Source organism: Miniopterus schreibersii, assembly GCF_964146895.1.
Source record: "Miniopterus schreibersii genome assembly, chromosome: 2".
In the NCBI taxonomy this organism is placed as follows: Eukaryota; Metazoa; Chordata; class Mammalia; order Chiroptera; family Miniopteridae; genus Miniopterus; species Miniopterus schreibersii.
Genome location: NC_138102.1, coordinates 51564305 through 51591501, shown reverse-complemented (window position 1 = coordinate 51591501; position 27197 = coordinate 51564305).

Below are 27197 nucleotides of genomic sequence, written 5' to 3'. Positions count from 1 at the left end.
ACATACGTAAGAAAAGTCCACTTATGAGGTAGTTCCAGACCTTCCCCTTATGAGTCCACATCACCTCATCTTTAGACCTGAGAAGAGGGCTGCCTGGACTAGGAGATTCCTTGAGACTGCTTCTTGTTCTAAGACCTATGATAATAATAGCTATTGTTATTGCACATAGTTATTTGGTGGGCACTCTTCCTAGCACTTTACATGTGTGAACTCATTGAATCCTTGCAACCTCAGAGAAAATGTTATGCTTTTCCGAGTGAAGAAGCTAAAGCACATAGGCGCGTGCCCCAGGACACCCAGGCCTTACCTTTGATGTTAAGCGTTCCCTCTAGTCCCCAGTCTCACCTTAAACTAGGAATACTGATTTTCCCCTGCAATTCTGGAAAATATTTTGATGTTGGTTTTAGCTTGTAAGATATCATGGGAGAAAGTCCATCTCTTTTTAGCTCTAAATATATATCAATGAATGTTGGTTTCTTCACCTATGAATATAAAAGCAAGTAGTTACACAGGTAGTATGTGTCCATTGGCTCACATAACTGAGCGCGAATGTCTTCATTCATCCCTGAATGGGTGTGCTGTGAAATGAACACAAAACCTCCTTACAGGAAAAAATAGCCATGCTGTGTTTTTCTGCTGACAACTCCATTACAGAAGATCAGCGGGGAGTTAAATATTTTAATTAATGATTTTATCATACTAATTCCCAGGGCTTCTTTTTTTGTTCCCTTTTATACAGAGTGAATTTTTAAAGTTATCAAAAATAAATATGTTGTTCCCAAAGTAACCACATGCAAATATGCCAAAAATTATCCTGAGAGAGTCATTTATTTGAGCCTGTAATTAAATGATATCTCAGTACATACACATGAGGCCATAAAACTTTTTCATTTTTAATGATGTTGTTCATAAATATCGGCGTACCCATCCTTTTCACATCATTTTCTCCACGATGAATAGAGTGCTAAGAATGTAACCTAAAATATCTGATTGGCAATTGCACACTATTTTAAAACTTTGACACGTTCTCTCTTCCTGAGAATTGATATTGCAGTATATATGAGTAGAAAATTTCAATTTCTGTTCCTTTTAATATTTTCAAAAACCACATACACAATTTTATATATAATAAATATCTTATATGCATAATATGTATTATATAAGTATATATATAATTTAAAAATACTGATGTATGTATATATGTAAAATATTAATCAAACTTGAATGTGATAAAACTTCTGTCCCTAGTAATTTAAAATCTAAATTCATAATCCCTTGGATGAATCAAACATGTAGATAATTAGATTTGGTCAAATATAGGGTGGGTCATTTTATTTAGTTAATATGAAAAGATAAAGCTACGTTCAGGTAGGATTATAAGAGGCGTTTTCCCTTTTTATCGAATTGTGTCGTCTCCATCAGAATCTGCAGAGCTCAGGGGTGGAGAGGAAGTTGAGATGACTAGGTATTTTTAACAAGCTTATCTGGTGACTCTTAAGCTTGGGAAATATTGGTCAAGCTATTTAATAACCCAGGTTGAGGAATTTGTTAATTATGTCTTCCACTCTATCACAGATATTTCAGCTTCCTACTTACTTTGCAAGATATTGCTGGATGGAGGCATGTTGTAGTGGGCTACAGTTTCTTAAAATCATACAGTGTTTGGTTGTAAGGTTGTGTAAAGGCCATCTTGCCCAATCTTAAGTGATTTCCTGATCTTTTTCCAAATTTAGCCTGACCCTCAAGCTATCACTCCTGCTCATCAATCCCTCAGATTGGTATAAGTATCAAATTAACTAAGCTAACCTAATTCAGTTAAAGAAAGTAATGTGTTTTAAAGGAAGCAATATATTTCAATAGATTCTACAATCCCCAGCCAGCCACTTTTGGCCTACCTTTCTCACAAATAGTTTTGGATTGACAAGGGACTATAATGATTCATGTCTAATTTACATGCTTATGCATTCCCTAAGGTATAAAATAAGGCAATCTAAGGCTACAGAATTATAGTTATCATCATCAGGTGTTATCCAAGATACCATGTTTACCAAAAAAAATGAAAATGACTATGAGAAAATTTAATTGGTTGGTATTATGGCTATTTAAGTGGACAGTTTACATCAGTCTTCAAAATTGCGTTTGCTACTAAACATTATTGCTATTATAGATGGATTTTATAGCAAAAACTACTTTGATTTAACCTGTGATTGAATTGCACAGTATAACTTCACTGTGTTTCAACAAAAAAAATTTTCCTGTAATTTAGAGTCTGGGAGACATTAAGCAGTTATGTATTGGTTCTTTTATTCCACTCAAGTAATCAATTCAGATCCTGTGATCTTGCCCAGCTGGTGTGGATCAGCTGTTGAGCATCGACCTATGATCCAGGAGATCACGGCCCAGTTCCCAATCAGGGCACGATCCCCAGTGGAGGCATGCAGGACGCAGCCAATCAATGACTCTCTCATCATTGATGTTTCTCTCTCTCTCTCTCTCTCTCCCTCTCCCTTCCTCTCTCTGAAACTGATAAAGATATATTTTTTTTAAAAAATTAAGATCCTGTGGCCCTTATTTCCCAAAAGACTGTGACATCCATAAAATATTGTTTCTATGATTATAAGATTCTGTATACCACAAAATGCCATCAGACATTTTTTGAGGCCTCTCAGTACTATTGTCCTGTCAGTAATAGAGGTTGTAAAGAAAATTTACTCTACGTAGATGATATAGATAGATATAGATGATATAGGTGATGATATAGATAGATATAGATAGATAGATGATATAGATATAGATATGATTTGCTGAAAATGTGATGTCTTGAAAGAGGTGAAGTCCACAGTTCAAGAACAGATTTTTCTTTTAATTTATATGTTATTTATTGTCTGGACATTTGTCCTTGACCATAGGTGGCTGTAAAATGTTATCACAGAAGGACTCACAGATTATCTAATCTGAAATAAATGAGGAAATTCTAGGCTACCTTATATTGACAGTTCATTCAACAATAAATATTTTTTAAGTAGTTACTACATGCCAACCAATGCCCAGGGCATTGGAAACAGAACAATGAACAAAATAAACAAATCTTTTCTATCCTCATGGGCTGACATTTTAATGGGAAGATCTAGTGAACAAACATAGGATAACACCTGTGAATCAAAATAAGGCCAGGTAAGGAGATAAAACATTTGAGCAAGTCCTACATGAGATGAGCCATGTGGATGTGTATATGTCTCTGCTCCTCAATTAGGAGTTATGCCTTTTAGGGGGAGAAATAGACTATTAAAAGTCTTTGATCTTCTTTCCCCTCCTCTGGGCCTTGCACAGTAGGGGTCCAAAATATTTTAATTGCTTTGAAAGTGATTTCACTGACAGCATCACTTTCTAGCCCATAAAGCACAGATACAACTAATAACTTCATGCAACAGCAGCACAAATCCTATCGGGCAAGAGTGGTTTCCCAGCTATTTTACTTAGCTCAACCCATATGAAAAATTTCATAGAACAAAATAGCAAGCCTACACTGACAGATTGGAAAGAAATTTATTTTATGCTGCCTTCAACACCAGATATCAGTTCACTGATTTATCAGCCACAATGGAGGGACAGATCTCTAGCTGTTTTAGCAGTCATGACCCTACTGGAACTTACATAAAACCAACATAGATGAGAGGTATAACACCTGCTTGTAAAAGGCTTTAATCTAACGAAACTGTGCTATACTTTATTCACCCAGAAAATGCTTGCTGTGCACCTTCTATGTGCCAGACACCTAGGATGTAATTCAGAAAAGAGTCCTTGCCCTCAAAAAGTTTATTTGATGATGCATTTTAGATAGAGCATAGTCTCTACCTGTGTAGGGGCTTATCCTTAGGGACCAAGCACCACTGCCACCCAACATTGCTGAGGAAATAAGAAACACCAGGGGAGAGCCTAGTGAAAGAGATTACCAGGCTTTGGAATTCCAAAGGACAGCAGCTTCCTTGAATTGACAATTCCAACCCAAGTGTCTCTTTGAAGACAATGACAAAGGTGTTCAGAACTAAGCTCCTCACTGAGATGAAGCTTTGGGGCAAATGCAAAATGCAAACAGGTTTAAATACACCACTGTACTCACTATATCACTCCCATCTGAAAGTTTGCTTCCCATATTCTATTACTGGGCTTTCTCTAACAGATGTTTTTCCATAACATACAGGTAGTCCTTGGACCACTGACCTATGGAGGGGCCATTACGAGACCTCTGCTCCTGGAAATATCAAGAGGTGCGTGGGTGCAGAGGAAAGCTAGCTATGCCATTGTTTTGACATTCAAATGACCAAGTTGTAGGTACAATTCTAGATGAGTGTTTAAGTCCTTATTTTATATTGAAAAGGGGAAAATCCAGTATTATCTGTGTTTACTCTGGTTTACACCGGCTCTCATGTTTTTCAGACCACCCCTACAGTTGGATAGTTACTGCTACGACTGGTCTCCTGTTGTTTTTAGAATATCTCTGGTCTGAGGGGAAGCCTTTGATTGCACATATTTTCCACTCACTTGTCCTTCTTGCCCTTTGCTTTGATTGTTTCATTGAGGGAACCAACATTTTTTTATTTTTTTAGTAGTAGGTGTGTCAAATTGCTATCTGATCTTTCCAGACTCATGTGGCTTTCCTGTCCAGTTCTGACTGGAAACCTGACACACTCTGTGATCATGCTATAATTTTGACTAGAGAGATGAAGCTAGAAACACCATTGTCTTACACAAATAACCGAGAATATCTACATCTCTTCCATCCATAAACCAAATGGTTATGCCAATTTGAGGTGTGGAGCCATGATGAGAATGACTCATTCTTCAGCTAAAGCAACAAGAAACTTGTACATTGTCTGTTTTGGACAGTGATATTCAGGCACACAAACATGTATTTCTTATTATAGTATATGCATTTGCATTTTCTTAAAAGAAATATCATACTTTTTATTATTTCCTAACTAGATAATAGCAAGTGTATAATTTGCTACATAATCAGCAAACTGAAAGTCTGGGATTAAATGAAAGGAATGGGTGCTAAGCATTAGGATTTAGGAACTCAGAAAATAGAGGGAAAGATAATAAAATTATAGATTAGACAATATGCTATTTTCTTTTCTCCATAGTAGTCAAGATTCCATGATTTCACAGTCTGGGTCCATAATCCATTTTACCTGCAATAGCCATTTTAACACGGGCATGTGGGTAATTTGGAATTATTAACTGTAGTTTTAGGGGGGAAAAACACACAGTATTTTAACTTTTGCTTCTCTATAACATTTACAAAAAAAAAAAAAGATTCTAAAAGCAAAACAGAACAACAACAAAAAAATAACACTGAAATATCTGCCTTTTATACTTGATACAACATAGATTTTTGTTCATACTCAAAATCACCTTGAAACACTTGTTAGATTATATTTTATGAGTCTCTGTGAAGAATGATGGAGTTAAAATATGCCACTTCTTTTATTTTTATCACTAGAAAAAATTACACTTTATTCAGCCTACTCACCTAACAGTTATACAGCTTTCTGTTTATATAATATCACTCACTTTATTAAGAGCTTCACAATCACTTTTTCATAAAATAAATATGGCATTTTATGATTTTGAGACTGTGAGCCAGCAACTGAGAATTTGGAACTGGTATTTCTTATTATAGAATATATATTTGCATTTTCCTAGAAGGATATCATACTCATTTATTGCTTTTTAATTAAGCAACAGAAAATGTATAATACTCTTTTTATTGAATTTATCAAGGTTGCATTTGTCAACAAAGTTAAAGTGTACAATTCTACAATACATAATCTGCACATTGTATTTTGCACTTATCTTCCAAGTCTAGTCTCCTTACATCACCATTTATCCCCCATTTACCCTCTTCCACCTGCCTCCACCCCCCTTCCCTCTGGTAATCACCATATTGTTGTCTGTGTCTATGAGTTTGTGTTGTGTTTTTGTTTTTTTCTTAATCCCCTCACCTATTTCACCCAGCCTCCAGTCCACCTCCTCTCTGACAACTTAGTCAGGTTGTCTGACTATAAAGATAGACCTTGATCACAGTGGATCAATCTCTGAACAGGAGCTGCTTCCCAAGGCAGAGTTGTTTCCAGCCAGCTTTTGTGCCTGAGGGAATCTCTCTTTGAGTGTACCATTTGTGTGGTCAGTTGAATTGAGTTCTGGTGTGGTCTGAAGCCCACTACTGTTTGTGTTCGTTCTGGGTCCACTTGGGTGGGGTTCCAGTGCAGGTTAATGTCAGATGCTGCCTATAACCTGCCTTGGGCTACCTGTCTGGAACTACAATGCAATTTGATGTTTTTGCTGCCTTTACAGTCCTGAGGTGTGAGTCAGAGGGGCTAAGCTGTGTACAATGATCAGTTTCTCCCAGCTCTGACCTGGGAGGCAGATCAGTAAAAGGACCAAGGCAACCTGCAGTCTGCCTCCACCTGTTGGCCGCTCCACTGCCCCTGAGGTTCTGCAGAGATGATATAGAGTGGCCCCAAGCTGGCCACAACCTACAAACCATTCCACAAAGTATATGAGCTCAATAGATCGGGGCAACCAGTGTTGGGAGGATGGGGCTAGTGGGTCTCCTGCTTAGGGGCAGCATAGTCAGTCTCTCAATGCAGGGGAAAGTGGCTTCTATTAAGGAGCCATACCACCCAGTTTCTGTCTGAATCTCCCAACCTAGCTCCCCCAGAGGAAGCACATAGCAGGTTCTGCTTGGGTACAGTCAGTTGACCCCTCTGTAGGAGCAAGCTCAGCAGGGCAGAGCCTCTGAACATAAGAGGAACAGGTATAATGAGTCTCCTGTTGTGGGAATGGTGTGGGCTGAGCTCTCATGGGGGATAAGAATGACCCTCCTACAGCTATTACCACACAACTCAGCACCCAACTGATTCTCGGACAAGAGCTTCCCAAGGATCCCAGGTCCAAAGGTCCCAGCTCTGTGCAACACTTCAGTTCCTCTGTAGGTCTGAGATCAGTAGGACCAGGCCATCAGGAGTCAAAAAACAGTCCAAGTCAATCAACCCACCAGCTGTATGGGCGAGGTGGAAAGAAGGGACCCTGTTCCAAAGCTACATAGCTCAGCTACTGTCTGAGTCTCACCAAAATCTTCAGAAAGAGAGTGCACCTAAGTTTCCTGTTGGGTACAGCCAGGAGACTTTTCTGCAGGACTCAAGCTCAGCAGGGTGGTGTCACCAGTGGTTGGAAGAATGAGCTAATGCACTCCCCAAACTGTTGCTGTAAGAATAGGAGCACTAGACCCTGGGAAGATGATGTATGGATTTCTAGCAGACCCCCTTCTCTCCCAGGTAGATGGAATCCCCACTGATTTTCACCACCGGATGCTATGTGGGCTCCTCTTCCCAGCTCTGGTGTTCTGGGTTGGGGATCCTGGTGTGGGATTGAGACTCCACACTCCTCATGAGGGATTTTTGCAGCTGAGATACCCTTCTGGAACCTTAGCTGCCATACATAGGTGTGGAGGCCAGCCCTCTCTTTGTCTCCACCACCCTTCTTACCAGTCTTTATGTGGCTTCTTCTGTAAATCCTTAGTTGTAACATAAAGCTTGCCTTCAGGTGGTTATTCAGGTTGATTGCTCTATAACTAGCTGTAAATCCAGTTAGGTACCAGGAGGAGGTGAATGTAGCTTCCACCTATTCCACAGCCATCTTGAAAGTGAGTGAAAGTGTATAATATTTTTATAAAGGACTGTTATTAAACAAAAAGTGACTAAATAATATATAAGACAAGAGTATGGTTAAAGCATATGTTACAATGAGAAAAAAAAGTTCAAAAAAATGGTCTATAAAGAGAATCTTATTAAGAAAGACTTTAGTTGTAATCTGGAAACTATTCTCTAATAGTTTATATTGAAAAGAATGGCAAGGAGACAGAAGTATAAGCTTTAAAGAGAGAGAACCAAGATGGCAGCAGATTGAGTGGAAGCTACACTGACACTCTCCCAGGACCAAACAGGAATACAACTCAAATACAGAAAAAACACCCTGAATAGTCAACTGCAACTGAAGACTAGCTGGGGAGCACCCTCATAACCAAGGAGGAAAAGTGGAGACCACATAGAGACTGGTAGGAAGTGCAGAGTTGCCAAGAGGTCTGGTCAGGCTCCCATATGCAGCAGCTGAAAGTCCGGCGGGATATCTCAGCTGTGGGGGTTCCCACTGAGGACTTTGGGGTTTAAACCCCAGGCTGGGCTCTTCATCCCAGAGCACTGGAACTGAGAAAGGTGCCCACATCACATCTGGCTGTGAAAAGTGGCAGGGTTTTTGTCTGCCAGGGAGAGATGGCTGGAAATGCAGCACTCTCTTACAGGGCCAACACACAAAGTGTGCAGCCACTCACCTTGGGCTCTGGCAAAGGCAGAGTGGACTAGAGTGATGTGAGGAGAATCCAGGGGGGCTGGCTGGGGGAATGGATCTCAGAGGGCACCCATCTGGGCTTTGGTGCTGAGTCATTTCCTGAGATGGCAGAGAACATCTTTCTTAGGCAGACATTTACTTTCCAAGCAGCTTTTGCCTAGGGCGGGAGAAGCAATTGCCCCACGCTGCTGGAAAGCCTCTGGCCCCACCCCATGGAGATTCTAAGGCCTGAGCCTCCTTAAGAGACTGATAATAATCAGCTGTCCCATCCTGTGGAGTTTCTATAGCTCATTAAGAGACTGATTAAAAGCCTCTAGGTGCTTTGAGTCTTTGCCTGATTTGCTTCTGGACCCAGGGCTTGGAAAAGCAGACCTTGGTGCATATCTTGGTCCTGTCCAAACACCCCAGCCCCAGCAAAGGCAACTAGAAGCTATGGAGAGTGGAAAACTTCAAACAGGGTACTCAGGGCCAGTCACAAACAGTGTCTGACACTGACCTGCACCAGAGACCATCCAAAAGACTGGGAATCCTAGCATATCAACATAATACATAGAAACAAATCCAAACAGGCAGCCAAAATGGGGAGACAAAAACACAAAACCCAAATGAAAGAACAAAATAATTCTCCAGAAGAAGAGCTAAATGAAATGGAGATAAGCAATCTATCAGATATAGAGTTCAGAATATTGACCATAAAGATGCTCAACAGTATGGAAAAAGGTATAGAAACTATGAAGAAAATTAAGAATGACATAGTAGAAATAAAAAATGAACATTGGAAAGAATAAACAGCAGATTAGAGGAAGCTGAGGGCTGTATCAGCAAATTAGAGGACAGGGTAGAAAAAAATCACTCAATCAGAGAACCAAAATGAAAAAGAAAAAGAAAAAATGAAAAAACAGGACAGTTTAAGGAAGCCGTGGGACAACATGAAATGTAACAATATTCACATCATCGGAATACCAGAAGATGTAGAAAGTAAGCAAGGGTTAGAGAACCTGTTTGAAGAAATAATGGCAGAAAATTTCCCTAACCTGGTGAGGAAAAAGTCACACAAATTCAGGAGGCACAGAGAGTCCCAAGCAAGAAGAACCCAAAGAGACCCACAACCAGATACATCATAATTGAAATGCCAAAAATCCAAGACAAACAGAGAATCTTAAAGGCAGCAAGAGAAAAGCAAGCTGTTAACTACAAAGGAGCTCCCATATATCTGTCAGCTGACTTCTCATCAGAAATTCTACGGGCCAGGAGGTAATAGCATGAAGTATTCAAGGTAATACAAAACAAGGATCTGAAACCAAGAATACTCTATCCAGCAAGGCTATCATTCAAAAAGAGCTTTCCAGACAAGAAAAGGCTAAAGAATTTACCACCAACAAACCAGTATTGCAAGAAATGTTAAAGGCACTGCTGTAATAAGAAGTTGAAAAAGAGAGAATGAGAAACATAGGCATAAAGAAATAAAATGGCAATAGATAAGTACCTATCAATAATAAGCTTAATCAAAAGACATAAGGAAGCTGAATGGATAAAAAAACAAGACCCAAATATATGCTGTCTACATGAGACCCACCTCAGAACAAAAGACTCACACTGGCTAGAAAAAAAAACTTCTGGAGACTTTAAAGGAGAGATCAACAGCAATATAGTCATAGTAGGGATTTTAACACTCCACTGATTTTACTGGAGAGATCTCCCAGACAAAAAGTCAACAAGGAAACAGTGACTCTAAATGACATACTAGATGGATTTAATTGACACTTACAGAACATTCCACTCCAAAGGTGCAGAATAAGCATTCTCCTCAAGAGCACATGGGACATGCTCAGAGATAGACCACATGTTAGGACACAAAACAAGTCTCTACAAGTTCAAGAAGATTGAAATAATATCAAGCATCTTCTCAGACATTTACACAATAGAATACAATGAAGCCCTAAAAACAAAGGATCTCTTACCCTTTGAGACAGCATGGTGGGACCTGGAGAATATTATTCTAAGCAAAATAAGCCAGTCAGAGAAAGACAAATGTCACATGATCTTATTCATATATGGAATCTAATAAATAAAATAAACCAATGAACAAAATAAATCCAGAGACATAGAAGCATGGAACAGACTGACAAACCTCAGAGGGAAGGCAGGGGTGGGTGAGGAGAGAGTAACATAAGAATTTATATGTATATATACATATATACATAACCCATGGACACAGACAATAGTGGAGTGAAGGCCTGGGGGGAGGGGTACTGGGTGGAAGGGACCAATGGGGGAAAAAACAGGGACATTTGTAATACTTTCAACAATAAAGATAAAATTTAAAAAAAAGATTTAAAGGAAACCTTAGCTATAGCTCTTTTGACTTGAAGAAGCATGACCCCAGTTAGCTAGTTAAGGTAACTTAACCTGACTTTTCATCTTTAAAAATCTGTATCTACCCCACAAGGATAGAGAGAATAGATAGAGACCTTATAAATCACCATAAAAAAGCAAGTTATTTAAATTCTTTTTTGGTATTACAAAGCCAAATATCTTACAGTCAGAAATACAACAGTAGCTTCCATTTCTGAACACAAAATATTATCTCATAAATTTGTATATAACATGTATCACTCCAGGTAGGAAAAGAGTCTGGGTATGTAACATGGTGGAAGGGGAACTGTTTATTTGGTCTAAGCTTCCAGAATCTTGCCAGTTGGGACCCAACTGGTTCAGACATAGATCCACGGTACATGAAGTCACTTAACACATGACTGTAAAAAGACAAGAGCTGAACTGAAGATCACTAAACTTACATTCTGAAATCTAGAACTGTAGACACCTTAATAGACAACTGACAGAAGTACAGGTAAACTCAACAAACTGTAAGTGATCCAAAGTGGTGTTCTATCATTATTTACCTCTCCTGACCCTAGTCATTAAAAAATTAATGGAGCTGGGGGATATTTTTAACGTTCTATGTTCCTTTATGTCTCCATCTTCCTGATTTGATGATCTTTCTGTGTCCTCCTTGCTCTTGTCCCAGTCTATTTTGCACTGAATCAATTACACCCATATTTCTTTTCCCTTCTAACCAATCAGAGAAAATTTCAAATCTCTCTGGAATTGCTCCGAGTTCAGACTTCAAAGAACAAAGTCCTCATTAACTCTGCTGCTAAGGAGATCACTTCCTCCAACAGATGCAGGAAAATGCCACTGCACTGACTTCTCTTCACACCTGCCCTGCAACAAAACTTTCTCTATTTCTGATACTTTGGTTGGTGTCATGTAAGTTATTATACTATGATATTTGAAGTTTGGGATTTACTTTTAATTCTTACCTTTTGGGGCCAGAAAAAGTTTTCCATATTAGTCTTGTCTGCAAAGGATCTCCCTTTGGGTAGAAAAAGGGTGCCAAGACATTTCTAACTGCAGCAGCCTGAGGCCATATTACTTACCTCTCTTGCCTTTTGTCATATGTCTAATCTTTAAGAGATCTGAATTCTAATGATTGCCAAAAGATTAGTCCTTAAACCATAGTTTATAAAATTTATAGTGATAATAATAACAATAATAATAATAATAAATCAGCTAGATGCTTGGGAGCTTGGGCTTCATAAATAAAAAATAAGAAAAAGAAAATAAATAAATGTTAATATTTGGATATTCATACTATTTCAAAAAATATTTTTAAAAAGTTAAGAAAAAGGAGAATGCCATTTTAACTTTCATTTTATGAGCTATAACTATTGCCAAAGCTATAGCCAACTCTCCAATAAAACACCTTAAGTTCAGCATCAGCCAAATAAAAGGCCAATATCTATTTTATAAAAATCAATTATTAATAGCTATTTGATTTAGCTTTAGCTGAGGACAAAAAGACAGGATTCTACTTTGCAGTTTCTGTTTCTACTTGAGGTTTTTTGTTTCGTTTTGTTTCTTGTTAAATTACACCTATTTATCTCCTATGCCGCATTTTCCTTCTGTACATGGTATGTTGACAATTAGGCTAATTTGTCACTCTCGTTCAAGACTACGGAAAGTTAGATACTTTTTAAAGACTTTAAGAACCCTTCAAGATTAAAGCCTGGCAGAAGCTCCCCTTTCCAGATTTGCATTTTACAATCCATTATTTATTATTGTTGCTTGCCCCCCCAGAACATGGTTCTTTATATACTGCTGTGAGCAGTATATATAGTCCAAACTCATTATCTTTTCCCCTTTGTTTATCCAAACTTATAACCCAAGAGCAGACTCTCATTTTCCATACTTAAAAAATGCCCACGTGACTAGCCAAACAACAGACCTGTTTTAATTACTCAACTTCTAAGCTTCAAATGTCCAAGTTCATGTAACTTGTGGCAATTCATACATAAACCATTCCTGTTTCTGATCTCTCCAGGATCCTGGTTTTTGAATGAGTTGTCTCAGAGAGAAAATAATATATGAAACATCAGACAAATTCTGGCTCTCTCAATAGTAATCTTTATTGTTTCAGACACTCCCAGGATATATCAACAGAATTACAATCAAGACACAGAGCTCTCCTTCGTAATTTTAACCACACACACACACACACACACACACACACACAAAACCACATCCACTTTCTCTCTTTTTCTATTTCTAAAAGCAATGTTTCCCTTCTACGTTTTCATTTATTTATTATTGGAGAATAATAGACAAGTAATTGTCTTTTCTAAACCATGAAATGTATATTTTGTTTAACAGCCTGAAAAATAAGAAAACCGAAATAAAGGTCACAAGATAGAAGGGGCACATAAGAAAATCAATCCTGGTCACAAAGAGGGTGTGTCATTTTAATCATTCTGCTTTACTCAGCTACTGACCAAAATCACTAGATGTCTATCTTACTTACCAAGTTAAACAATTTTCCAAATAGCATTTTGAATGGAAGATTGTTGCCATCTATGTTAACCTCAATAAGCTGTACTTCAATTTAAAGAAAACAGTGATGGTAGAGCTGATATAGCTGCCAAGAGTGGGATATTACATATAAAATTAACTTTTAGGAAAAGGTTGAAGATAATTTAAAGACATTTATCAGCTCAAACTCAGATAGTGAGTTTAGGGAATCAGTATTATGAAGAAAATTATTACTTATTAAAGTAAAATATTTTGTCCCCTCAATAAAATTTAGACAACTATCTGAATAGCATGTTCTGCCTGAAACAGAACCTAGTAAAATAAACTCTTTTACACATTATCTTGAATACTAATGTCTGTCATCACTCTGTTTTTTGAAAAAATGAAAATAAAATGATAATTATATAAAACTAGGTAAAATAAAAATAATTATAATTTATTTCTATAGAGTAAATCATAAATTAAGATCGATTACTGGATAATTAAATGCCAGAGACAAAGCCAGATTAAATAAGTCAAAATTGACATGAAATTGATAGCAATTTATCTGTAGTTCAGTTATTTTTAAAAATTCATTCTATTGATTAATACATTATAATAACCTATATCTATTTTTGCCTTAAGTCTCAGAAAGGTAAAATAGAAATATTAGGTTACATGTGCATTCAAAATCTCTTTCCTTTTCTGGAATATCTAGCAAAATCTTAGCTCTTAATAGTGTTTAATAATATACTCTATTTGTCTTCTAAATTAATTATCAAGTACTGAGCATTTGTATAAGAAGGTAAAATTATCACAACCTTTTTTTACTAAAACTGTAATTATCATGTCAATTTTTCCTTAGTATCTACCATTTATTGAGCATTTACAATGGATTAGGAAACATGTGACTCACTTATATGCTCAGTTCCCTTTCTGCAATAACCCCTTGCCATAGATAGTGCTATTGAGGACATTGAAACCTAGAGCTTAATAATGAGGGTGATAAGAACTATGATTTAAATCCATATTTTTTCTGACTCCAGGTGAACCAAAATTATGCAGACTAAGGCAATACCTGGAAAGGGAAACAAAAACTTTAGAGTACTAGGGGAGATGAGCGTTACCAGAACGCCAGTGTTTTTCCTTGAATCTACCTGTCTGCCTGTACAAGCCCAAAGAAATACATGGGCAGGAGTTTGCAGTATAGAAGGAAAAAATAGTTTAATGCCAAATTGGCCAATACAGAGACAGGGAACTTATGCACTAAAAATAGTGACTCCCCAATGATGTGTAGGTTATAAATTACATAGGGTAAAATCTCAAGACACCATGAGTTAGGAGGATACAAGGTTGTGCTGGCAGTTGATTGGTTGGAAGTAGGTAAGGGTAATAAATCATTTCTTCAGGTCTTGGGGGTAGTGGTGAGGTCTTTTTGGCATCCCTATTTCCGATCTCATGGGAAAGTAGCCAGGAGGTCATTTCACCTTAGGGCTCAGGAGCTGAACATAATTTAGGCAAGATGTTATCTTTAGCCTGCCAGAGGTCCAGACCTTGTGACCACCAATTAAATCTGGGCTATTAGGGGTTGCTGATTATCTGGGAAAAAGGCTAGGCTATATAGAGAGAGGCATATGATTTATGAGCTAGAATTTAAAATTAAATTTAATCAAAGTCATAGGGCCCCTCAGTTTCATGCGGGAAGGTAGGTGGAGAATGGGAGGATGATTTTCTTTGGTACTCTTATGGCTGCCTTTATGGAGCTTCTTCCTCCATTAAAGAAATCATTCATTACCTCTAGGCCCAATAATTCTCTGCAACAAATTACCCCCCAAATTCATCAGCTTAAAACAATAAGTATTTATTCAGTTTATGAGTTTACAAGTTAACAATCTGGGTGGGTTTGGGCAGGGCCGTTCTGGTGCTGACTAGGCTCACATACGTGTTTGGCGGTCTGTTGACTGCTGGCTGGGCAGCATGGTGATGGAGCCACATGTCCACAGGAGACTAAACTAGTGAACACAGAGAAACAAGCAAGGGCAAACCTGAATACACAGGCACCCTTCAAGCCTCTGTTTGGTCATATCTTCTAATATCCTACAGAACAATGCAAGTCATGTGGCCGATACAAAGTCGAAGTGAAAGGGCACAATAAAGCTACATGACAAAGGGTTAAAATACATGAGGTTGAAGAATTAGGTCCATTAATGAAATCAATATACCAGAATCTACAAAACTTTTAATTTAATTTCGGAAGAACCTTTTTACCTTTCGCATTCTAAGGCCATCATTCCATGAGAACAGTGATCTATAATAAATATGAGATGTACTTTGAGTACACACCCAAGGAAATGAAAGTGTATGTCTCCAACATACACATGTTTGTCTCCAACAAACAGCATGTACAAGAATTTTCATAGTGGTTTTATTCATAATAACCACTGGAAATGACTTAAATATCCATTAACAAGAGTTTGGATAACCAGAATGTGGCATATTCATGCAATGAAATACTCCTCAGCAATAAAAAAAAATGACAATGAACATATATGTATTTCACTAACACTATGTTAGAGGAAGAAGCCAACTATGAAAGCACATATTGTATGATCCCATTTATCTGAGATTCAAGGACAAGGAAAATGAATCTATGGTTATAGAAATCAGAATAGTGGTTTCCTGTGTAGTGATAGGGGGTGTGGTATGGATTCAGCATAAATGAGCAAGAGAGATCTTTCTCCAGTGATGGTAAGTTTTTGAATCTTGCTTTGGGTATTGGTTTCACAGGTGTATATATTTGTCAAAAACATATTGAACTTTGTGCATTTGATTGTTTATAAATTCAACATCAATAAAAAAGTGTTTATCCCTTCACAGTTTTAACACATGTACTCCCATACATCATCTCATTTACAACAGTCATGGAAACCAGCAGGGCAGGCATTATTATGGACTTTACAGATGAGGACATGAAAGCTCACAGAGATACGACTTGCTAAAGTCTCTTGAGCGTCTATATGTCTTTGATCACTATTTTATTATATTTACACTGTATTTCCATTTCCCCCAGCAGCAGCAAGAGCAAGTATTAAATAGAAAAGAGTTCCTGGATTTAAAAGTGCTGAGAAAAACTTTTCTGCTCGGATAACACTATTTGAATACTAAGTATAATCTCTGCATATCAAATATGTACTTCTGTCTCTTGCCCACTGTTCAAGAGAATGGGGAAACTTTCCAAAGAGGGAACTGGAGAAGACCTTAATAAAATGAGACTATTGTTGCTAGCAGAGCAGGATTCCTTGTTTGGCTTGGAGCTCTTCTTTCCTCTGGTTCCTCAGAACCTAGGGGAAAGATAAATATTTTTGACAAGGCTAAGAAACTGAGGGGAAACTACAAAGTCCTGCCTCAGAGCAAACATGAAGAGAGATAGACGGATGTAAAGCTGTATATAGTGGGAAACATGCATCGGACTAGCCAGTGTGATTAGTGATTTCTATAGCCAAGATGTCAGCAAGAAAACAAAGGAGATAGACTCAGGATTGTGGCCTGATTGCCAGAGATCAGGCCATGGCTCCAAAAAGGACAGTTTCTCCAGGCTTGCAGGCTGCCTCCAAACACCAATATCCATTCCCAGTACCCTGGTTGGACCTCTAGACCCATATCTCTGAAGCTAAGGGAAAGATGTATTTGCTGGCGTTAACACATATATAAAATTAGTTATATGGTACAACATGCTGAACTGTCCCTTGCAGAAGAGATTGCTGATTAAACAGGAAGGCATCCTCACGATACTTACCACAACCAGGTTTACCTGTGCATATGTAGTAAACTTGTATATAGTTCACCCATAATGCTGTTCTGATTCTTCTCAATAAAATCCAAGCTGGAGCATGATAGAGAAATGATATGTATATACAGGGAAGGGGATGGTGTGAATAGAAGTGGTTCCTGTGATAACTGAAGGGTAGAGATATATTAGCCCAGTGGTTGTCTACCTTGGATGCACACTAGTGTCTTACCTGGAGCTTCTGATAAAATACTGTCATGGCCAGGTCCCATTGTCCAAGATTCTAATTTAATTGGGTCTGAGGAGATAGAAAAGGGGGAGAAGTATGAATGGCTGTAACAGCTCCACAGGTCATCTAATGCGTGGTCCAAGGTGGAGAACTACTGAGTTTAGGCAGAGGAGAGAGGACACTTATTCAAAATGAAGTCCAAGTGCACACAGTGGCACTCCAAAATGGGTTGGTGTCAACTACTCCTACAGAAAGAAGAAAAACACTCAAAAAGGTTATCTCACAGATCAGATGGAACATCAAAGGGGAACACCAGAGAACCCAACGCCAAGAAACTCTCTCAGAGGAAAATAAAACATGGCTCAAAGGGCTTTCATTGCTTCCAGCTTTGCTCCCAGCACATCTCATTCTGTTGCCACTTTTTATGGGAAATAAACGTGAACTCAAGATGTTGGCATGGGATCTCTGAGTCAGTTATTGCTACATGTCCCATTTCATTTTACAGCAACTTTCCCACTTTGAGTCACCTTGTTCCAGGTTACTCAGATAAGCCCTGAATTCCATACTAAAAAACATCCACTTTACTGTTTCCCTTATACTGTTAAAGTTGCATACTTGTATCCTACTAGCAATCAAAGAAATATAAATAACAATAATAGTATATTCTTAGAGTCAGATTAGAGAAGACAACAATAAAGATAAATTTAAAAAATACCAATCTTAACATAAAGTAAAAATAAAAAAATAAAAACATAATACCCAGCATTGGTAACAATAAGAGATAAAAGCTTTTTCATATTCTGCTGTTAGCAATCTAAATTTGTAAAACTCCCCTGGAGGGCAATTTTTTTTTTTTAATCTCAAGAGAAATCTGAAAAATTTATAAAGTATTTGATTCAACATCCCTCCTGTGGAAATTTATCCTAAGGAACTAATTGTGGTTACCTACAAATACTTTTCTATGAGGGTGATCATAATATTAAAACAACCTAATATTAATAAGGGGTTGAGTAATTAAATCACTGAGTTCATTCCATAAAAAATGTGAAATGAATATGTAAAAGTATATTTTATAAAGTTAATATATGATTAGGAAAACAGTAGGTTATAAAGTAGAATATACAATAGAATCCCATTTTTTGGTAAATACATATGCATAGCAAGAGTGGAGCTTGACAGTAAAATTCTTGGCAGTGATTATCTGGGTGAAGAAGTACTTTTGTCTTTTCATGGTATCTTTTTGTTATATTTTATAACTGGAATTTGATTTGGACTCCTTATATAATTAAGACAAATGCACAGGAGCAAATAAAGAAAAGAGACTATAAAGCTATATGGCAAAATATTAATAACTAAGATGCAATCTTTGCTTGTTTTGATTTGTAACAATGAATATGCATTACTTTTATAATTTAAAAATACCCCCAAGTAATTTTAATTGCATGCTTACATAATGTAAGACCTTTCAGGGTCTTCAAATAATTCAATGGTTATAGCTATTGCATTCCTTTTATTGAGCCCAAAATTATTTTTAAAAACAACTGAAAACAAAAACACTAAGCATTAACACAGCCTAACAGCCTAAGAGGGGAAGAATCTGACCTACACTGCTGGCAGTCTGTTTGGACTTTGAGACCTGTCCTTGCCATCACGAGTGGCTTTGCACCTTCAGAGCGAAAGCCACTTGGACTTTTACTCTGCATAGACATCTCCATGTTTTTTCTTGATGTTTAATCCTGCACTGAGAAGCAAAAGGAACTTTGCTAACAACTTTGTTCACTATACCTTTTCTTTCATATTTTTTATTGATTTTTTTCTTCCCCTACATGTGCATAGGGTTACATTTCAGGTAACCCTTGCAGAAAATTACACCTTGAATCACCCTAGTTCTTGACAACTCATATCCTATAAGCATCAAGCAATACTGTAATTACATTGTGTCTGCAAATGTTCAGGTACCATTTAGTGCAGGAAATCACATCAAAATATTCCCCTTCAAATTTCACATTCAGGAAAAAAAGAAGATATTTCAGGATTTCCAAACCTATTATTTTGAGGCGCCAAAGGCATGTCTACTGAAAAAAGCAACTGTCCATCAACTGTAGCCTTAAAATATTGTTTAGAGAGAAAGTTAACATTCTTTCCCTCACTTCCTTCTGTGAAAAAACAAGGTGTAATTTTCTGCAAGGGTTACCTGAAATGTCTGCCTCTGAACTAGAAGAACCTCTGAAGTCCTCAGACTCAAATGCTTTATATGTTCATCAGAAATATTTTACAATGGGAACTTGGTATAATCCAGATAGGTAAAAGGTATCTCAGGAGGAGCTCCTGGCTCTGTCTCCAACCCACGCTGGCCAGTGCGACAATGACATCACTCTCTGCAAGCTCCCTGAGAACAGGCAGTAAAATTTATTCCCCACTGTGTCCTCAGCACTAAGCATACCAAAATGTTTGATAAACATGTAGGGTAAGTGAATAAAAACATAAATTGATGAACAAATGAATGAAGTTTCATAGAATTCTTCACAGAAGGTAAGTCTTTATACAAAAAAATTTGCACAGGATAAGAGGTGGAATAAAAGCAAAAATAAGGCCACCATAACGGATAAATGACTGATATAAGATTCTTTCTTAAGAATAAGTTTTAACAGATAAAAGATGGAGATCACACAAATTCTAGGCAGAAAAGGGAGAGGAGTCAATTAGATATTGATTCTCTGGGATCACTGGAGGAAAACCTGGCCTACTTCAAATTTTTGGCTGGAGACCATGCCTACCCACTGGTTATTGTCATAGACCCACTGACTTCAGAGAAGTCTCAAGGACCCACCCCTTTTGATAGCGATGCTCTACTTTCCAAAATTGGTACTTAGAATGGGGAGAAAGTTGCTCTTATGTAGAAGCAGAGCAGAAGCTTTCCTGGGGAGAAGCAGAGACCACAGGCACAGAGATAATCTTGGTTGAATCCTGGTTCCATTGTCCCTGAGTCTAACTGGACCAACTGGTTTTATGAGCCAACAAATTTTCACATTTTTGTTCAACTTACTTCAAACTGGGATTCTAATAACAAAAATGTACATGTTTGTAGAATACAAACCAAAATTGCAGAAGATGGGTAAAGAGAAGAAATCATAATGTTAAAATTATTGGTGCCAGAGCACTTTCAGGGCAAAAAGTAGTTTCAGACAAATGTTAGAAAACAGAAAACCCAACAAAAGGATTGCTCACCACTTGCACGTAACCTGTTCTTCCCACTTCCACTGCACGTGAGATAAAACATTAGAGAGGTGTGCAGGAAGCAGAAGTAGGAACTGAGAAGACATTGGGAGGTTGCCAAAAGGCTATTTGCTCACCCATTACTGAAGACCTGCCATGGTCAAAAGAGTACATAGGTTCACTAGGGATACAGCAATGAGAAAAACAGTCACGGAATTCCTGTCCTCATGGAATTTTATTCAAGTGCTATGTTACCTTTGAGAAAAAAGCACTATTGTTATAGCACATCTTGAGGCCAAGAAAGGGGTCAGCTTAACACAACAAAATTCACAAGCTTCCTGTGGCCAACCATAGGCTAGGAAAAAAGTCGCTGGTACAATGTCACTAAAAGAGAGGGATTTCCAGAAAGATCAAACAACCATATAAACATATTGCATCTCCTGACATGTCTTGATAAGGGAGAATGATATGTCTCAATGCATGGGATCACAACGGAGGGAAATTGGGAGGATGTTACAGATGGATGAATCTCCAGGGATTCAACTACCAAAGAAGCCGTCTTTATTCTCCTCTCTACCAGGATTGGAGAAGAGGGGTGGGTGGTCTACAGAGGGGCACACAATGTCCTCAGTGTCAGTCAAAGAAACTGATCCACTGAGAGCGCATCATTAGAACTTAGGAGTCTGAAAGTTGAATTCGGTAACAGTTTGAAGGGCCCTTCCTTTTCCACAGGACAGTTAGAAACACTGCCTTTCACATCCAAACTGAGCAGTTCTTCAGCCTCGTTTTGCAAGTAAATGAAATCTCACAACCACCCCATGTGTCAGCTGTCATCCAGGCCCTTCCATACTGCCTGGCAGGCTGGGACATGAAGTGCAGCCTTTGCCAATGAGCGCTGGCTGTTGGCTCATCAGTCAGTCTTGGTACGTACACCGCAGAGTGTTCTCGGAGGGCCTTTCAGCACCAAATGTGTTTTCTGAAGGCAGGATTTTATACAAATGGTGAAGAAAGTATCTTGATTTTATTTCTGTGTCAGATGCTTCAAGAACATCTGAGTTGTCTGTGTTGCTAACAAGCTGTCTCCTGTCAACACCATCGCCATCTACCCAGGCATATCTTCAGCAGTTGTCAGAGTCTACTAACTCTGAAGTAAATAATCCCTGACCAAAAAATCACCATATATACATACATACACACACACACACACACACACACACATATACACACACATATATATCTTAAACTAAAGTCATTAAATTAAGCTGCTGAGTGATTGCTATGAGCTTCCATGCCATCCTCAGAGAAGGAACTATAGGAACATGCTCCAATGTGTGTAAGTACATGTATGTGTGGCTGAAATGCACAGCTGCACCTGCCACACTCTTGAGCAGGGTCTACCACCTCAGTCCTCAGGGGCTGTTTGGGGAGATGGAACCTTACTCTCAAATTGAGAGCACTCTCAAGAACGTTACTTAGTAGGTGAACAGTACATATTTGTCCAATGGATTATGTTTACAAGAACAGTTGAACGTAAGAATCCTATGTCTCAGCATTGGCTCAGTGAGACTGAGCTGCAGAGAATGGCTGCTGAGAAGTAAAGCTTTGAGTGGAATCAGAGGAGGCTTCCCTGACAAAGTGACCTAGAAGATGAAGAGAATGTGGCCAAGTCCAAGAGAGGGGAGTGAAATGCCAAGGCTGGGAATGGTTTGTGCGAAGGCCCCATGTATGGGGCTGGACCTGCACATGTGAGGAGTCCAAAAATGAGGCTGGAGGGAAAGCCAGCTGGCCAAGGCCAAAGGCAGGGGCTGCGAAGTGCACTGCCCATGGGTGGCAGGGACTGCAAAGCTCTATGGCAAAGAGTTTGGACACAGAAAGTGAGAGAGAATTGGGGCCAAGCATTTAATTTACCAGCCAAATTCACCACTACCATATTCTTTCAAAGGTTTTGAAAGATAAGAGATGGAAGGGATTTTTTTTTTTATTTTAAAAAGTAACTACAGGCTTTACGAAATAAAAATAATGGTAACTTCAGCACTTCCTCTGACACACAAAGTACCAGAATAAATGAAACAGGATGTGGTAGAATGAAAAATACTCTCCCTCACATCCTAATTCCCAGAACCTGTGAATATGTCATCTCACAAAATTAAAAGGGCCTTTGCAGATATGATAAATTAAGGATTTTGAGACTAGGAGATGATCCTAGGTTATCCAGGCGGGCCCCATTTAATCACGAGCTCCTTATAAGAGAGAGGCAGGAAGATTCAAATCAGAGAGAGATGAAAGGATGGAAGCAGAGGTTCGGTTGGAGAGAAGATGCTCTGGTGCTGGCTTTGAGGACAGAATAAGAGACCATGAGTCAAAATGTAAGTGTCCTCTACAAGCTGGAAAAGGCAAGGAAAGAGATTCTTCCCTAGAGCTTCCAAGAGGAACCTGCCCTGCTGACACCTTAGTCCAGTGAAATGGATTTCAGACTCCTGACCTCCATAACTGTAGGTAATATATTTGGGTTGTTTTAAGTGATTAAGACCATGGTAATTTGTTACCGTAGCAATAGGACACTTACATACATGATATAAAGAAATTTGAAGGGGAAAGGTGGCTTAAATCTATTTACTCAGTAAATTGTCTTTAATAAATGAAAGAAATAGAAATATACTATCAGGAGGCCACAGCTTCATAAATATACTTATGTGTGTAAATTTTATTGACTAAATCTCTGTTTAGGTAGTTTCAATGAATAACATTACTTCATTTTTATAATACTGCTTCTTTGCTATTGAAATTTTAATTGTGAATAATTTTTTTGGTTGACTGTAATATGTCTTCAAGTAATTTTTCAAGGAAAAACAAGTGGATGTTACGTCTGCGCTTTTGTGTATCTAAAAAGATATTCCTATTGTAGCACATCAACATTAGCTTGGCTTGTTTTTTTATTTTTGGGGGCCCCAGATTTTTCCCTGAAACATAGCTTTAAATGTTTTCATGTTGAACAATAAGGAATAGAACTTAATGAATTATAATTTAGTTTGGTCCAATCAAAATGAAGCCTATGTTTATTAATGATTCAAGGAGAATCTCCCTCTCTCCATGAGATGAAGCACACAGCATCTTACAATTACAAGTGGAACCAGCTCTGTGTTGTAACAGATGCTATGGAAAGAAGAGCAGAGAAACTAGGTCATTGGATCAAGGGGTTAAGGAGTCAAGGGGTTAAGGCCACGCTGGTGTCCCTTTTACCTCTGACTTTCAAGCCATCAATGTATTTTCTTGTAGTATAAGCTACTTTGAGTTAGATTTCTATTATTTTCAAAACAAAGGGCTCTAATTGATCCAGTAGTCTCTGGCTGTAACATATTTATATAGCCAACCTCCTTTAGATGGATAGTTGGGTTGCTTACAACCTTTTGCTATTACAAAAAAATAGCCATAAACATTTCTGTACACACAACTTTTTCTGAAAACAAGCTTGAATATATCTGCATAAATAATTCCTAGAAATTCATTAAATTGCTATAAAAAATAGATGATTTTCAATGTTAGCAGAAATTTCCAATTCCCCTCCATACAGTTTGTAGCCATTTTTACACATATTAACAAAATATGAGGATGTTGACTTCTCAAACACTCATTGACATAGTGTTATAAAAATTTTTATCAAAGACTTTGTTCCAGGAGTAATATTTAATGTTGCTAATGGCGTAATAAGATAGTTATAGCCTTGTATGTTTTTGTTCAGTTACCTACAACCTTTCTGGAAAGCAATCAGGCAAAATGACTAAAGAAATTTAACAAGTTCACTCTTATTTTTTTTACTGAGATATAATTGACGTATAATGTGTCAGCTTAAAATGTACAACCTGTTAATCTGATAACACGTATAATGCAATATAATTACCAGCATAGCATTAGCCAACACCTCCATCATGTCACATAATTATCATTTCTTTTTTGTTGTAAGAACATTTAAAATTTAGTCTCTTCACTTTGGGGACTCATCATGAGGAAAATTTCAGAGATGTGAATAGTGATTTATACATAAGAAAAGATTAAATTATTATTTAAAGGAAAATACCGAAAATAAGAAGAAAAAATGTTAAAATATGGCTTATCGATAGGATGAATGTTCTTCAGACATTAAATACCATGTTTTTGAAAAACATTTAATAATAGTGAAATGTTTCTTATATAAGGTTGAGTTAAACAAGCACTAATTTAAAGTAACATTCTAATATTGAAATTATACACACTCATAAGCACATACATATGTATATGCATTTAAAAATATTATTTATATAATTATAAATGCACACAGGCATTAAAGGATTTATCCACTAAAATGTTAATTCTGGTTTTCCTCTTCTTGGTAGACTTAGCAGTAATTGATTCTTAATTTCCTTCTAATAATCTTCTACATTTCTAAAATTCCATGTAATGAACATGTGTTATTTCATAATCAGAAAAATGTTACCTTCTTTCATTATCCTTTGGCTTTAGCTTAACAAGGAGTTTGAATTCATAATTAATTGGAGGAAGGGAAATGAAACATCGTGAAACTTTCTGGTTCATGACACTTTCAACAGGAATGAAAAATGAATACTTCCCGTGACATTTCTGAAATGCTGATCCCTCTAATTAACACCCCCAATCTATTAAGTTGGAGCCCATAAAAATGTTCATTACCTATTTCAGAAACTTCTGCCAATGCTCATTTAGATTTTTTTGAAATAATTTAACCTAGCAATATGAAACTCCAAAACACAGCACCCATATGAGAGGAAGTTAACATCCAAAATGCAGTGTGATGTCAATAGTTTGACATTTCATTCATTCAGTCGCTTTCATTCTTTCATTACTAGTTGTATGTACCACAGTAAGGAGTAAAACAGACAGTTATCCTTACAATGAGGAAATAGATATTCACAATCTCTCAGATAAGTGAAAAGCATCACTGAGGGAGGGAGACAGCGTAAGTGAGGTCTTAGAAGTGTGGACTCTGGAGTCCAATGCTCAGGCTTGTTCCCTTCTGCCACATGCTAGCTGTGTGACTCTGAGCAAGTTACTTAACCTCCCTGTCCTCAGCTTGCTGACATGTAAAATGGAAAATTTTTAAAGTATTTCACAGGATTGTTATGAATATTAATTGGGTTAATATTTAAAGTGCTTATAATAGTGTTTCACACATAGTAACTTCTGGTTAAATTTTTCATAAATAAATGAACAGAATGAAGTAGGCCTGTATTCAGAGCATTCAATAGGGAGATGCGACTGAGGTGGCCAGAGAAGTCTTTCCTGCGTAACTGCTGGTTAAATGACAAGAGTTACCTATGTGAAGGGCATGGGGAGAGGGAGTTGTAGAAGACTGAGGTGGAATACGGAAAAAGTGAGGACAGACAATGCAGGGCATGCTTAGCCACATTACATATTTTGGGTTTTTATTTTATTAAAGTGTTATATGGAAGATGTCACTTGATCAGGTTTCTGTTTGGAGAAAATAAGAATTACTCTGAATATAAAGACTGAAAGAGTACAACTGAAAAGGGAAGGTCCATTAGGGAACTGCTGTAATAATCTGGGTGGGAGATAAGATACTTTGAATAAGAGCAGAAGAGGTAGAGAAGAAAAAGGGACAGACTTGAAAAGTATTTAGAGGAAAAAAGAGCCTTCCTTGTGATACACTGGTGCTGAGAATCAGAGAGAAGGACATGTCAGATTAATTCGTGGGTTTCTTCAGTGACTAAGACAGGGACCATTGGAGAAAAAGGCTAGATTTGGTAGATAGAGCATGATTTTTGATCTTCATAAGCTGAGCTTAAGGTAACTTTAAATCATCCAAATAAAAATATTACGTAGGCAATTTGTTATATGAATCTGGAGCTTAAGGGGATTGCGAAGTTGGAACATAATATCAAGTGCTATTAAGAAGCCAACTAAGATTTGCTTTTTTAAAAAGTCCAGATTGAGCAACATGAAAGTCATTCTTGACCTTAGGAAGAGTATGGGTTTTTTTTAAAGTACACGATGAGTATTAAAACTAAATTGGAAAAAAAAAAAAAAAAGATTATAGGGTGGGACAGAGTAAAGGGATAGGAATATGTGTAGGTAAAAATTTGGGTAAAGGGAGGGCTGCCAGGGTTACTTGTAATGGAGAGCTTCCAAAATTGATAAGAAAGATTTATTTAAGAGGAAGATGTTAAATATAGTAGACAAAGAAAGTATAATTAATACCTCAAGATTTCTGAATAAACAAATAAATGAGCTCACCTTAAAGAAAGAAGAGGAAGACCTCTACTGAGACCAAGAATAAAGGAGGGTAGGATGAATTCAGATGTAGGATCCGGAGCCTCTAGCACAGTATCCACCTCTGGTTTATCCTGCTCAATAAACATAACATCTTTAATATAATGGTTGGATGTGATATTCTGTGGGCTTCAGATCTCTGTTATGAGAGAAGGCTGAGTTAACATAGCCTTAGGTAGGTCAAACCTATTAATAAATATTTTTGTCTATTCTATGAAAATATGAACTATTTCTGATCATCTTTTCTTATCAGAATAAAAATGCATTCATCAAATTAATGGCCTAGTATCATGCGGCTGAAGCTTTATGTATCTTCTCTAACAACAATGAAACATCTGGCACCACAGCTGCAAACAGGGCTACTGTGTGTTTGAGCCTGCAGTGATCTATAGCTGTTCTCTAGGATCT